The sequence below is a fragment of the Dromaius novaehollandiae genome, chromosome 1, assembly GCF_036370855.1.
Source record: "Dromaius novaehollandiae isolate bDroNov1 chromosome 1, bDroNov1.hap1, whole genome shotgun sequence".
NCBI lineage: Eukaryota > Metazoa > Chordata > Aves > Casuariiformes > Dromaiidae > Dromaius > Dromaius novaehollandiae.
The window spans coordinates 102,355,876-102,368,108 of NC_088098.1; the positions used below are offsets into that span (position 1 = coordinate 102,355,876).

Below are 12,233 nucleotides of genomic sequence, written 5' to 3' on the forward strand. Positions count from 1 at the left end.
TCTTTCCATACTGCACCTCGAAGATAAGCCATCACAAAATAAATCACTCTTCCTACAAAAAAAAAAAAAAAAAAACTATTGACAGAGTTTCCACTTACCTACGAACAAAAGACCTGCTATCCCAACAGCCAAAACACTCCAGGGGTTGGTGCAAAGTTAAATACGGTGGGCAATGCAATTCTGTTGACAGGAGTTAAAGCAGAACTGGGTTTGCAAGTTGCTAAATGCATACCTTGCAGTTTGACATGATATTTTATTGAGTGATCACTGTTCTCACTGGGGGAAGATGAGGTACAGAAGCTGTGGGTCATCAGCAGTACCTGTACTGGTGGTCAACTTGCTTCCTCATCCATTTGGATGCTGAAAGAGACACAGATTTAGGACTAGCTTCAGCACTGCAAAACCTCAACCCCTGGGTATGGTTACCTGAAGCCTGCAGATGGCCTGGAGGTCTAGTTCAGATAAATGCCAACCTCTCCCTGTTTATGGCTGTCCCATTCTCCTAAAGAACAGAACTGCAGAGTATGTATTTTGTAGGGGAGAGTGAGAAGTGCTGTCTTCCAGTTACTGTACAGGGCAAATGAGAATGTAAACAGATTGTCTGGTAGTTAGTAACAGGGTAAAAGTTAACATCTTGAAAAGAAAACGGAAAATTTCTACTGATCAGTCTGCTTTTTCTCCATCCTAACATAATCTCATGTCTTCCACAGAAAAGAAGCAACAGAAACTTGACTCTTGGCTGAAGCTGAGGAAGAGAGGGTGAAACTAACCATAGTGTGGGACACTGCGGGTGACTCAGCTGGGAAAACTGATGGAAAAGACACATCATCCTTGCTCACAGGGTGCTCAATCCCAGCCAGCTGGGTACAGTAGCAGAAAGGATAAGAAAGGCAGAGACTTGGACATAATTAGAAAGAGGGTAGTCATAACACACAGACAGAGAGAAAGTATATCACAAATCACAAAGCTTACAAAAACAAAATACAAAACCTAGCTACAGGATGTAACACAAAGCATACTGCACAAGTGCTAATGCACCAAAGCTAAACCAAAAAAACAAGGAGGTGATGGTGCCAAATACAATCCTCAAAAACAAGACATGGATTACACTCACAAAACACTTGTACTTGTTAGAAACGTAAAATGAAAAGTGACCAAAAGAGCAGAGACACTTGGTGCCAAACTGCAGTTCAGTGGTGTATTTTCCCAAACCTCATCCCAACTCCCCAAAGCCTCCCCAAGCAGGGGAACCCCTGGCCCAACTTGCGAGGAGCCACTGCTGCGTGGCCATCCCTGGGGCAGAGACCTTGAAGATACTTTGCCAGAGCTTGGGCAGTGAAGCACTAGGTGGTTCTGGCATCACCCTTCTGGGCACGGTGGATGGAAACCACCCACCTACATCCAGGGGTTGCCACCAGCACCGCTAGCTGAGCACAGGGGACAGGCAGACAACCCTACTGACAGTGTCCTCTCACAATTCAGCCCTTGCACCAAGCCCCCCAAAGCAGGAGGCTCAGACCTACGCCCAAATTGCAGGTGGCCAGCCTGGCTGTGGCATAATATGTCTTCAGGCCCCTCAGCAGTGCCAGCGGGTTCCCTGCCCCAAAGGGACCTCAGCGTTTGCTCAGTTGCTTTCGTGCCCTTCCTCTGGGTTTCACATGGTACCTTTTTTACAAAAGATCTATCAGTTTCTGCAGCAGCAGCACCATCAGCAGCAAAAACCTCAGCATCAGTAGAGAAAATGGTGCTGAGCATGATTTTGTCTTCCCCCTTGTTGACTCCCCTAACAGGGTAGAAGGCTGCACTTCTGTCAGGAATAACATGCTGAGAAACCCTTATGTCAAAAAACTGTTTAGGATTCAAAGTTCTGTAACAGATCAAGGTTCATAAAAGAGGAAGAGCAAGAACACAGGTGAACTCTGCATAGTTCATACACAACTCCTTGAACTATTTTTTCTTTTTTAAGTCTGTGTTCCAGAAGCCATCAATACAACAGTCCTGTGAGCTGTCACAAGCCTTACGAACATCAAAACCACACAGAACAGAGGATCAAATATCATTTAATGCCAATTACAGTTTTCAGAAACAGAAACCTGTTTCTAGGAACAAAAACTTCATTTAACACCTATTTGGGATTTAATAGATACAAAAAAGCGTGATAGGTCAATGGACAGAGCACAAAGGGAAACTCTTGTAGATACCTTCTCCTATCTATCTGGAAAATGTAAGAAAATGGCCCACTACTATTAGCCACTAGCCTTGTGATGCACCAATTTCTCACCTTATTTAAACCTCCATTTCCGGTCCTCTGACCGGTTTGCTGTGAATTTGTCAGCAGCATCACTCATGGGTGGAATTTGTTTTCATGTGATCGGTAGCAGCAGATCCCTCGATAACATGAATCGCAAACAAGATACAGAGAAGACAGACATTTTTGTGTTTGTAGTAGTGTAATTTAGTAAGATGGTAGTTTGATTTTACCAATATGCAAGAGGTTTACTTTGTAAAGACTGGTCTCCAAATAGCTTAGTGCTCTTTCCTTTCAATAGTTATGTGTGTCCACTCATCTATATGAAACTATAGAATCTTAGTTTATTTTCTTTTTCCAATGTAGATTACACTTTTGATTTTAACTTCTGTTGACTTTCTTTTTGAAACAGTTCTGCAAATTGTGTTAGCAAAGGGCAAACCAACTGCATCTTCCTTGAGAGAGTCTTTTTTTCAGATAAAGCCAGAATGGGAAAATTAGTCTTTGATGGCTCAGAAGAAGGGCAGAGAAGAAAAGGCCCGAGACGAGGGAGGGACACATGCAAAACAGTTTCAGAACGGTGACGAACCCTGGAGGAAGGCGTTGCATATGCATATTCTTCCCCATAGACCTATATATCATTTATATAGAGAGTATCATATTAATTAAATTATAAATTCCTTTGCAAAGTCAAGATGTCACTTGGTTTCATTCTCAAGTTTGCCACTAGTCTTGAGATGCACCAGTTCTTTAGCAAGGATCACTGAGTATGGGCTTCATCTCATCTGTCTTTACTTGCTAAAAGCCAGACACCTAGTCTGGTGCCTCCTTCTGGAGTCCGGACCACTTTGCCTTCTCCTATATTCCACCTAAGGTAAGTGTCAAAATGAGGCAGAGAAACCAGTTGCTCCTTCTCCACTGATGCCAAAGAATACACAGAGAACAAATTTACACCAGGAACATCAAATCTGGAAGCAAAGGATAAATGAGTTGCAACTGTCTATGGAATATCTGCATCTTTGGTGGAAGTCTCAATGTGTGCAAAGTTCCCAGAAAAATTTGGAAAATTTATTACTGTTTTCACACCACATTGGATTAGGGACACCAGGCTATTAGAAAGGGGGGTGGCTTCCCCCTTGTGAGGAGCTGCACCCCAGGGGCATCCCTGAAGACCCAGAGATAATAACACTTTGGTTCAGCCAGGCAGAGGCACAGGGCGCCCACAGCCAAACCCAAGCTCAGCAGCCTGGGAGGAACCTACCTAGGCCTGAGCCCAGCTGTGAGATAAGGTGGAGCACCAAAGGGTAATAAGCAGGAAACAGGTACAGAAATCACATGTGAGGGGCCTGGATGCATCAGATTCCCTGACAAATTAGGCCAATGCTAGGCGACACAGCCACAGAATGGGAGAGGTCACAGACCTTCATTTTGGCAAATGAGGCAGTTTATTTTTCTAAGGTGATGCTGCTTTTGGCTCTTTGAAGTTTCGGGTAGACATCCCTGTACTAGTTTATGTTTGCTTGTAGTTTCATGAGTGTTAAAAAAGTGAGTAAAAGGAAATATAGTCATGTCTTCCATGAAATTTCTTCATGATCCACACCTCCTACGAAGAGAACCTAGGAATGAAATACTTCTTTTAAATTTACACACACACAAACATACACACACACACACACACACACACACACACACACACACATTTATATAAACTCACTTTTGACAGTGTTTGTTTTTGGAAAAACTAGCATCATTTGGAATTGCTGCCTTAATGCATTTGTTGAAGAAAATGTATTTTTCTTACAGTGTTTTTGTCTTCTCAGAAATTAATAGATTCTGATAATTTTAAGTGGACATGTTTTTTTGACCTAGAGCTATTTTCTGCTACTGCACAGCTATTTCACAGTTGGCTATTGATTCATACAAAGCCCTTCAGTATCTTTCCAAACTTCTAACAAAGAAAAAGGATTTTTTTGAACCAGCAATTCTTGAAGAAGGTAATTTGGTTATTAAATGTTCTCCAAGCCCACTTTACTCTGGTTTATGAGCTCTCACTAGCTTCAGTCATCTGGAGAAAAATGACTGAGGCAGCTACAACTCCAGTAATTTGTAGTTATTAGTAATTACAATGCCACACAAGTGATATCATTGAAAGTTCAGTGTTTTGAGACCAGCAATTACACATATTTTGCAGTAAAATGTTTCCGTAAATTAGGAAAAAGTCCCTTGGGAATTTTTAAGGATGAGAATGTTTTTCTGGAGAGAACATTAGCAGTACGGTAAGAGCTGTGTGTTGACTTTGGGGACCCATTTTGATGAGAGCAAAGATGAGGAGGTGACCAGCTGGCTCAGAGCCTTTGGAAAGAATTTTTAAAAATCCCATCCTTATGTTGCTGCTTTTGGCATTAGCATGCTGGCTTGAAAAATCATGGTGTGATCTGGAACCTTTTCTTTGCTGGCCAACAGTGACCACAGACTGTTTCCATTTTGCAGTATTCTGGCAGAGTTTGTAAAGCTGTGGATGTCAAAGTGTAATTTCTGATAGCTCGAGTCAAGTGCTGCAAACACTGATGACTCTCATGAGAGCATCATGTATGACATAGATACGTGTATGTAACACCTTTGTGTAAACCAAACATATGTACTTAATCCCACTTTTCTTCTGCTGTAAATTTGTTGTTTATCTGCACTGTTCAGAACATAATTATCAAATTTATTTTTAATGTATGCATTTCTTTAGCTGTCGTATTACAATTCATATTAGTTGAGGTCCTCTGTGTTTGATATATCATTTTACAAATATAATTACCATTTTTTGCTGGTGTTTCTACCACTTTGATCTGTAAAATGAAATACACCATTAAAAATATCACAACAGGACATTATTTATGAAACAATAAAAAAAAGCCACCTTTCCCTCCCAAAAAGGACTAAGAGGAAAACAAAAGGAGTAATCATGGATACTAATTGCATTGTCTTATTCCATTTTCTTCTGAAATCTTATAACCGCTGTCCCAAGAAAACATGCATTATACACTCCTATTAATCAAACTGTAATTCTAAAAGCTAATTGTCTATAAAAATCTAGAGTTGATCCTTTAGTCCTTGGAAATAGGGAGGTAATTACATTCGTATGCCACTTCATGAAGATCATGGCTGAAATATTAAATCTAACTTCAGAGTATTGACTTCTCTATCTTGTAACATGTTGGAAGAATAAGAACATGTTAAAATTGCTACAAGTGTATTTCACCCAAGGGTTGACTTCTCATTCCTTATGGTTCTGCATCTAAGAGAAAAATGCAAGCAAGATCTGATGGCTAAAAACTGATGGGAAAAAATCCACTGTCGAGGCAGGAGGATCAGGCAAGGTGATCATCCTGGTAAGTTCAAGCCTTAAAATCTACTAAACTAATACACCGTTTAGGAAAACAAAAAGCTATTTTCCAGAATTCCTTTTGAAAGAGAGAAAACTAGAATGAGAGAAGAAAATGGATCACAAGTGGTTATGCATAAGTAACTTTTTGTTGCTCCATTGATCGTCTTTTATGCCACAATAACAATTTTGAATTGCAGTAGTAGGGTTGCCCTAGAGGTTGAGATCAAAGGACAGACCTGGAAAGGGGCTCTTTGCTGGGCAAACCTTGCTTTCTGGCTAGTTCAAGACAGCAAAAGAAAGTGACAAGAAATGCTGCTGATGAACAAGGTACATGAGCAGACCAAAGATACAGTCTGAAATGCTTTGTGACCAGAATCTACCCACACAAGAAAAAATACATCAGATTTACATGATAGTACCTGAAGAAAGTGTTAAGAAAGGAATATGAAGCAATACTGTAAATTTCCACTGTTTTTTCTCCACCTTTTTCTGCAGAAGAAAATCATTAGCAGAACTAACTTGGACTCAAGCCCACCAGCCATCACTGCTGCTGCCTCAGTGGCCTAAGTTGATGGCACAACAGAAAGAGTCAAACAGCCAAAATGTACTGGGAACATAGCTGACATCCACATATCTCTGATGAGAAGAGGCATGTGCAGTCTACAATGCAGATCAGTAGTACAGTGAAGTTTCTGTGTTGATAGTGTTTAATAGACCAGTAAAAATACCCATGCATGAAATATTGTATGCATGGATAGAACCAACAATGGAAAGAATTGGAAAGAACCAACAATGTTTTTCTTATGATAGGGAAATAAAAAAGCTGATTTAAATTATTACATAAGTCCTAGCACACAAGCCATGTAATTATTCATCTTCACAAATGAAAATATGGATTGATCAGTACAATCTCTTTAGACTAAAATTTAACTCAGTGTTAAGGATACATGGTAGAAGAAGTTCCATAAACCTAGATATATGTGAGAAAATGGTAGCTAAGAATTTATCTTACTTGAAATAGATTACTGTCTATATGCAAATCATTGTATATAAAATAGAAATTGCAGAAATGTTGTTTTCCAGAAAACAAATCAGATGCAGTAATTCACATCTCAGTGTTTTAGTGAAATGCTTCTGCCCAGGTCAGATCACACAACCATAATGATCCATCAGGTGTAGCCACAGTGTAGAACAGTGCAAAAGTCAGAGACACAACTGGAGGTTAACTAAGGGATGTGGAATTGATACTAAGTTATGTATAATTTAAAAAATACCTGATTATCTTTTACTCTCACAGGAATACCCTGAGGATACAACCAAGTGGTCATTTTTGTAAGAGAACAGCATGGCTTCTCGCAGTCCAAAGAACTGAACATTTTTTTCAATACAAAAAATATGTAAGAGGTGATTCTAGGTTTTGATCCAAAATTGTTTTGAGTAAAGATAAGATTTTGGATCTGCGCCTTTAAATCTGGCAGTTTAGCAAAAATGTCAAACTGCATAATTTCCCGCTGGCTAGAAAAATACTGCTGCTGCTTTCTCAAATGAAACTGAGCAAAAATCCTTATGTTGCTCAAACAGTACTTTTTCCCTGTTACATAATTAGAAATCAGGTGCATTCTTTGCATTTCATAACGCACCAAAGTACAGCTTGACATTGGGAAATCCTGTTTCCTTCTTTCAACTGCTGATTTTTAAAATGCCCCCCCCCCCCTTACACAGCTTTGTTACAGGATTGAACATTAATCTATAAAACACCACTACAAATTCAGTGCAGATTAATTCATCTACAGATTCAGCTACACAAAATCCCTCAACTCATCTCTCAAGCAAGGCTGAAGATAAATGAAGAAGACAGAAACATTTGTCCTGGACTTTTGAGGTTGGATCACACACACAGATGAAATGAAGCCCAGAACAAACTGATACCTTCCGAAAGCCCTGTCCGTTGCAGCTCAAAGCCAAGGACTTCAAAAACAGCATGTCCATCTGCTGATAATGGCTTCCAACAAGAAGAGAAGAGGGACACGTATCAGATTTGAGCAATGTGGGGTTTCTAATTCAAGATGTTTATGGTGGGGCAGAAAGCCTGAGTGGAGTCTTTACAGAGTGGTTACAACAGTCATCTTGCTGTCCAAACAAACAAACAAACAAACAAAAAAAAAGCAAATGGGAAACCATCCTTAGCTCTGTGTGATTTAAGAGCTGCTCTTCTAGAGTGACTCTGCTTCAAATACCTGCAAGAACAGTGATACTGAAGTCGCAAATGGATTTACATAAAGAATAGAGGCAGCAGAGAGAAATGGGTAGTCAAAAATAGCTCTTAAATGGGCCTCCTCAGACTCCACGGACTTGACCTCCATCAGCATCTGTGGACCCTGTGATAACAGGCACCCTCACCAAGCACCCGCCTTATCACAGCCTTCCCAGCAGCTGCACTGCACGCACTCTGTTTTTAACTCTTCCCTTTCCTGCTCTCTTGAGTGTTATTTCTGCTTAGTCCTCTAGCAAAATGTACCTTGCTGATACTGCCATATTAGGCCTATCTTTCTTATAAACACATTCTTTCTTATAAAACACAATTCACAGACTAGAAATTTCAGGACCAACTTGAGGGCATGCATGGACAGTTGCTTATGTGATGCAAGAGGAGAGGAAGGGGATGTTCATTCTTTTACCACATATGGAAAACGAAGAAGAGAAGTGAACTGAAAGGTGGTTTCTAAAGAGAGTTTTGAGATATTCCGAATCACATCACGTCACAGCATCACCTCCAGTTTGGGAGTTGTGTCTTCCACCTGAAAAGCTCAACCTGATCCTCAAGCTGATGTTTCATGATGATGATAACAAAATATTATATAAAATAATTTTGGGATCTCTTCAGCATGCAGCACAATTTTAATATTGACGTGTCATTTTTATATGACTTATCTAATGGTATGGATTTTGATGTATTCTTCTGATGTTTTGCATTCATAAGAATACCTCGTTGGGCTACACTTCCATTTATCAGATTCATAAGATCTAGCTCACCTGAAATCAGGAAGGGAAAAGCAACACAGATTTTATTGGTATAGGCTGTATCTGGGAAAACATTAAAATTAGCAGACAAGAAACACATTTTTAATTGCCTCAAGGTGGGTGGTTGACCCCAGAGTCTAGGATGCCTCTTGGGATTAGGACCAAAAGCCAAGAAAGCCAGTAGATGCAAATGAGTTCAACCAAAAGAGTGAAATGAGTGCAGAGTTTCAGAAACAGGTGAATTCCCTGAGAACTAAGTACAACTAGAAAATTGGGAGAGAGAAGCTCACTACTCTATTTTTCTGAGTAAATGAAAAAGATGCTTTGTTTTTCTTAAAGAGCCTATGCACTTCTGCATAGTCTGCATTTTTCAGCAAGCAAAGCTGAAATCTTTTAAGATGTTCTTGTAAAAAACAGGCAAGTGCATTAAATATTGATCATATTCCTTAGCAGAATACTTAGAGACTTTGGCTAAAAATAATACAGGCTGATGATCTCTTTTAAATAAATGCTTTTTCAAAGATTGAAATTAGGGCTTTTGAACAAATGAAGAAATGAAAACAAAACAAAAGATAAACGAAATAATATTAGCTTAGCAAGTGAATGGTGTCCAAATTTAGCCCATAAATTCTTGTTGGAAGAGAGAGGTTAAAATTATCTCCCACTAAAAAAAGACTCCTATCCCTGTCATTTAGGAAATCTTTCAGTTGACATGCATGCAAACACGAGAACTGACAATTACTTGCAACAGGAAAAAAAGAACAACAAAACAGAGGTTATGGGAAGAGTTATTTATTGTGCTAGTCTGACAGCCCAAAGGAGATGAGATTAGACAGAAGTGCCCAGGCACTATTTACATGAAGAATCTTGTCTTGAAAGAGAATTTCATTTTCCTCTGCTGTGCCATGATTAGGAACACCAAATTTCTTAGAAAAAACAAAGGCATGGGGAGAAGAAAAGCTTTCACTTCCTCTTTTTCCTCAAAAATGAAAATATGAGGAAGGTCTACAATAATCCTTTACTTGCACAAAACTAATATTTATTTACATTTTTGAAAATGCAGAATGCGTTGTTCGCAATTTAGTTTATAGGAAGCGTATTTAAGTCTATTAAATAAGTAAGTATGAATTCTTTACCTTTGAATGATGATAAAACTGTTATTAGAAATGGCACTTCAGTGCACACCAAAGTACCTAAGCTGAGACACCACTGAAATAGGAAAAATTAAAAAAATGCTGGAAATGGAAAGCAACAATACAGCTGAGTTGTACAGAAAAAATAAAGTGCACATAAACAGTATGTAGACTGCAGATACCAAGGCATATCATGTTTCTAAAAAAAAAACAATTTTAGAAAATGAATTTAATATACCAGCACATATTCATTATAGTGTACTTAATGCTACACCTGTATAAAGGACCCATAAATGGGTCTGAAAAAAATACAAAAAAGAGTAATTGCCAAAAACAAAGTTTTGAAATAAAGCAGCTTAAATTGAAATAGTTAGTAGAAGTTTTGAAGTCTGCTATGTAGGCTCCAGCTTGGACAGGTCACTTAACCTAACCTTCTCCATCAAGAGAAGGTGAAAGCCAGCCTGCTGTTTTTGGTAATTTATGTGCAGTTTGTAAGTTATATGCTATAACCAAATCCCTGACAGTCCTCAGAGTGTTTATGCCTGTGACATACCCCTTCTCCCCAGTGTGCAGAGGGGGGGATGAGGGACCGACGGTGGTGGAACTCATCCCGCTAGTGGGACCTAGTCGCCCAGGGTCACCTCACAGTCAACAGAAAAGAAAAGCACAATACCATGGCACAATTTGTTTGACCCATTTTCAATGTCTGCTTTTGGATGAGCTGAAGTGTGTCCCAGGAGTGTGCACATCAAAGCCATCCGGACAGGCTCAGGGTACATCTAACCCAGGCAGCGTGAGAAGACCCGAGTGAGCTCTGCCCACTTGCTGTGCTGCCTGTCCATGGCACCCAGTCCCGGCTCACAGGCAGGATATTTTAGCTCAGGATTGGTGTCATACCAGTGCAGTCACATGGTTTTTGAATTGCAGATGGAAGCGCAGGCAGAACAAGAGCCCACATGGCTCTAAAAGAGCAAGGCTTGTTGGTTGCCCTTGTGGCAACAAGGGCAACTGAGGATGCTATGACTGAGCCCTGCTCGCTCCGCTACTGTGTTTCCCCTCCAGAGTATAAGGCTGGTAGCAGGCACCTTACAGATACTCGTGTGTATAGACTTATGGTGGAAGAGGGTGTGCACACATGTAGGTCTGTGAACCTTTATCAAGGATGACTCTTGCAAGTGGTAAAGTCTCCTAATAACATACAGCTTCTCTGAGCCACAGGTTTTTGACCATGGACGATGTGGTTGGCTTTTTATACATCTGTGGTGCTGGTTGCTACTTTGTTCTGTTTGCCTAACATCTACCTAAATCCAGTATTTTCTGATTTCTCTTGTAACCTTATCTTATTCAGCAGGTTTTGAAGTCAGGCTGCCTGTATTTATCAATACCTTTTCACCTGTATCTCCAAAAATAATTCCAAAGAAAAATACACATACTTAACACTAACAAAGTAAAAAAAACCCAAAACCCAGGATCTGCCCATAGTTTTGTTTTTCTTTTTTTCCTGAATTCTGCCCATAGATATGTCAGCTTGCCATGTACTCAGGTTTTGTATACTTGACACAGCTGGCTGACCAAGCAGGATCTCTCCCTTGTAAGAAATATTCTTAAAATTTGGTCATGGGCCATGCTGGAACAGAATGGTTTTTTTCTTGTTATTTTAAAATTGTGTTTGCAAGCAGAAAATTCTAAGGAAATTTCATTTAGGAAATATGGGCACACAGCATTTCTGTAATGAAATCTATTGCTCATGCTCTGAGAGGGGTTCGGTGACACCAACAACATCCATTTCAATTAGCAGCTGCCTGGGATCCCAGCTCCTTGGCTCTGGATGAATCTAAGGCTGCCAAAGAGTTTAGCTTCCCAGTGAAATGGGAAGCCCTCCCCGCCTTAGCTGGCTGCTCCAGAGAAAGCACTGGAGGCGCACTGAGTCCCTGGCTCTGCAGCAATCCACGAGGCTTTCAGGCACAGTTGGATTACACAAAAGTTCATCAAACCCAGCATGTTTCAGATGAAACACATCAGGCCCAGTGAGCAAAGACGGAACAAATGAATGATGTCTTAAATTAAATTTTGCTTCTCTGACTAGATCTCATCACTACTTCTGCATTTTCAGGACCTCCAACGTGCCAAATCTGCCACCCTGGGAGATTCCTGAATCTTCAAGTCCATATATCTTCTCTACAGCTTGCTCACTGAGCATTTGAAAACCCACGAAGCCTATGGTATTCCACCCTCTGTGGTAACTGAGTCCCATCCATCTGCAGCTCTCCAGGCCTAAATTTAGCCCAGAGGTTGCGTTTTTTTTTAGTACACCACATCCTAGTCAGTTACCATGGCAACTCACAGTCAGTCTGTCAGATACTGATCCTAGTTACAGCTCCACTTCTGTCAGGATACAGCTAAATCACTAATGGACTAATTTCTATAATCAAAAGATATGTTTTATGGTCTTTAT

The 12,233-nt window shown here is 40.1% G+C and overlaps 1 long non-coding RNA gene across 2 annotated transcripts; it reads right to left on the bottom strand.

Moving 5' to 3' along the window:
• Positions 1-3,495: 3,495 nt before the first annotated feature.
• LOC112983209 (uncharacterized) lies at positions 3,496-7,962 on the bottom strand. Of its 2 annotated transcripts, XR_003259177.2 has the most exons (4): positions 7,862-7,962; positions 7,554-7,754; positions 5,055-5,085; positions 3,496-3,864 (listed from the first exon to the last, which is right to left on the bottom strand). It is a non-coding gene; the product is annotated as an uncharacterized LOC112983209 (long non-coding RNA). The 2 variants fall into 2 exon arrangements; XR_010390471.1 differs by lacking the exon at positions 7,862-7,962 and having other exon boundaries at positions 7,554-7,834.
• Between the last annotated feature and the right edge of the window lie 4,271 nt (positions 7,963-12,233).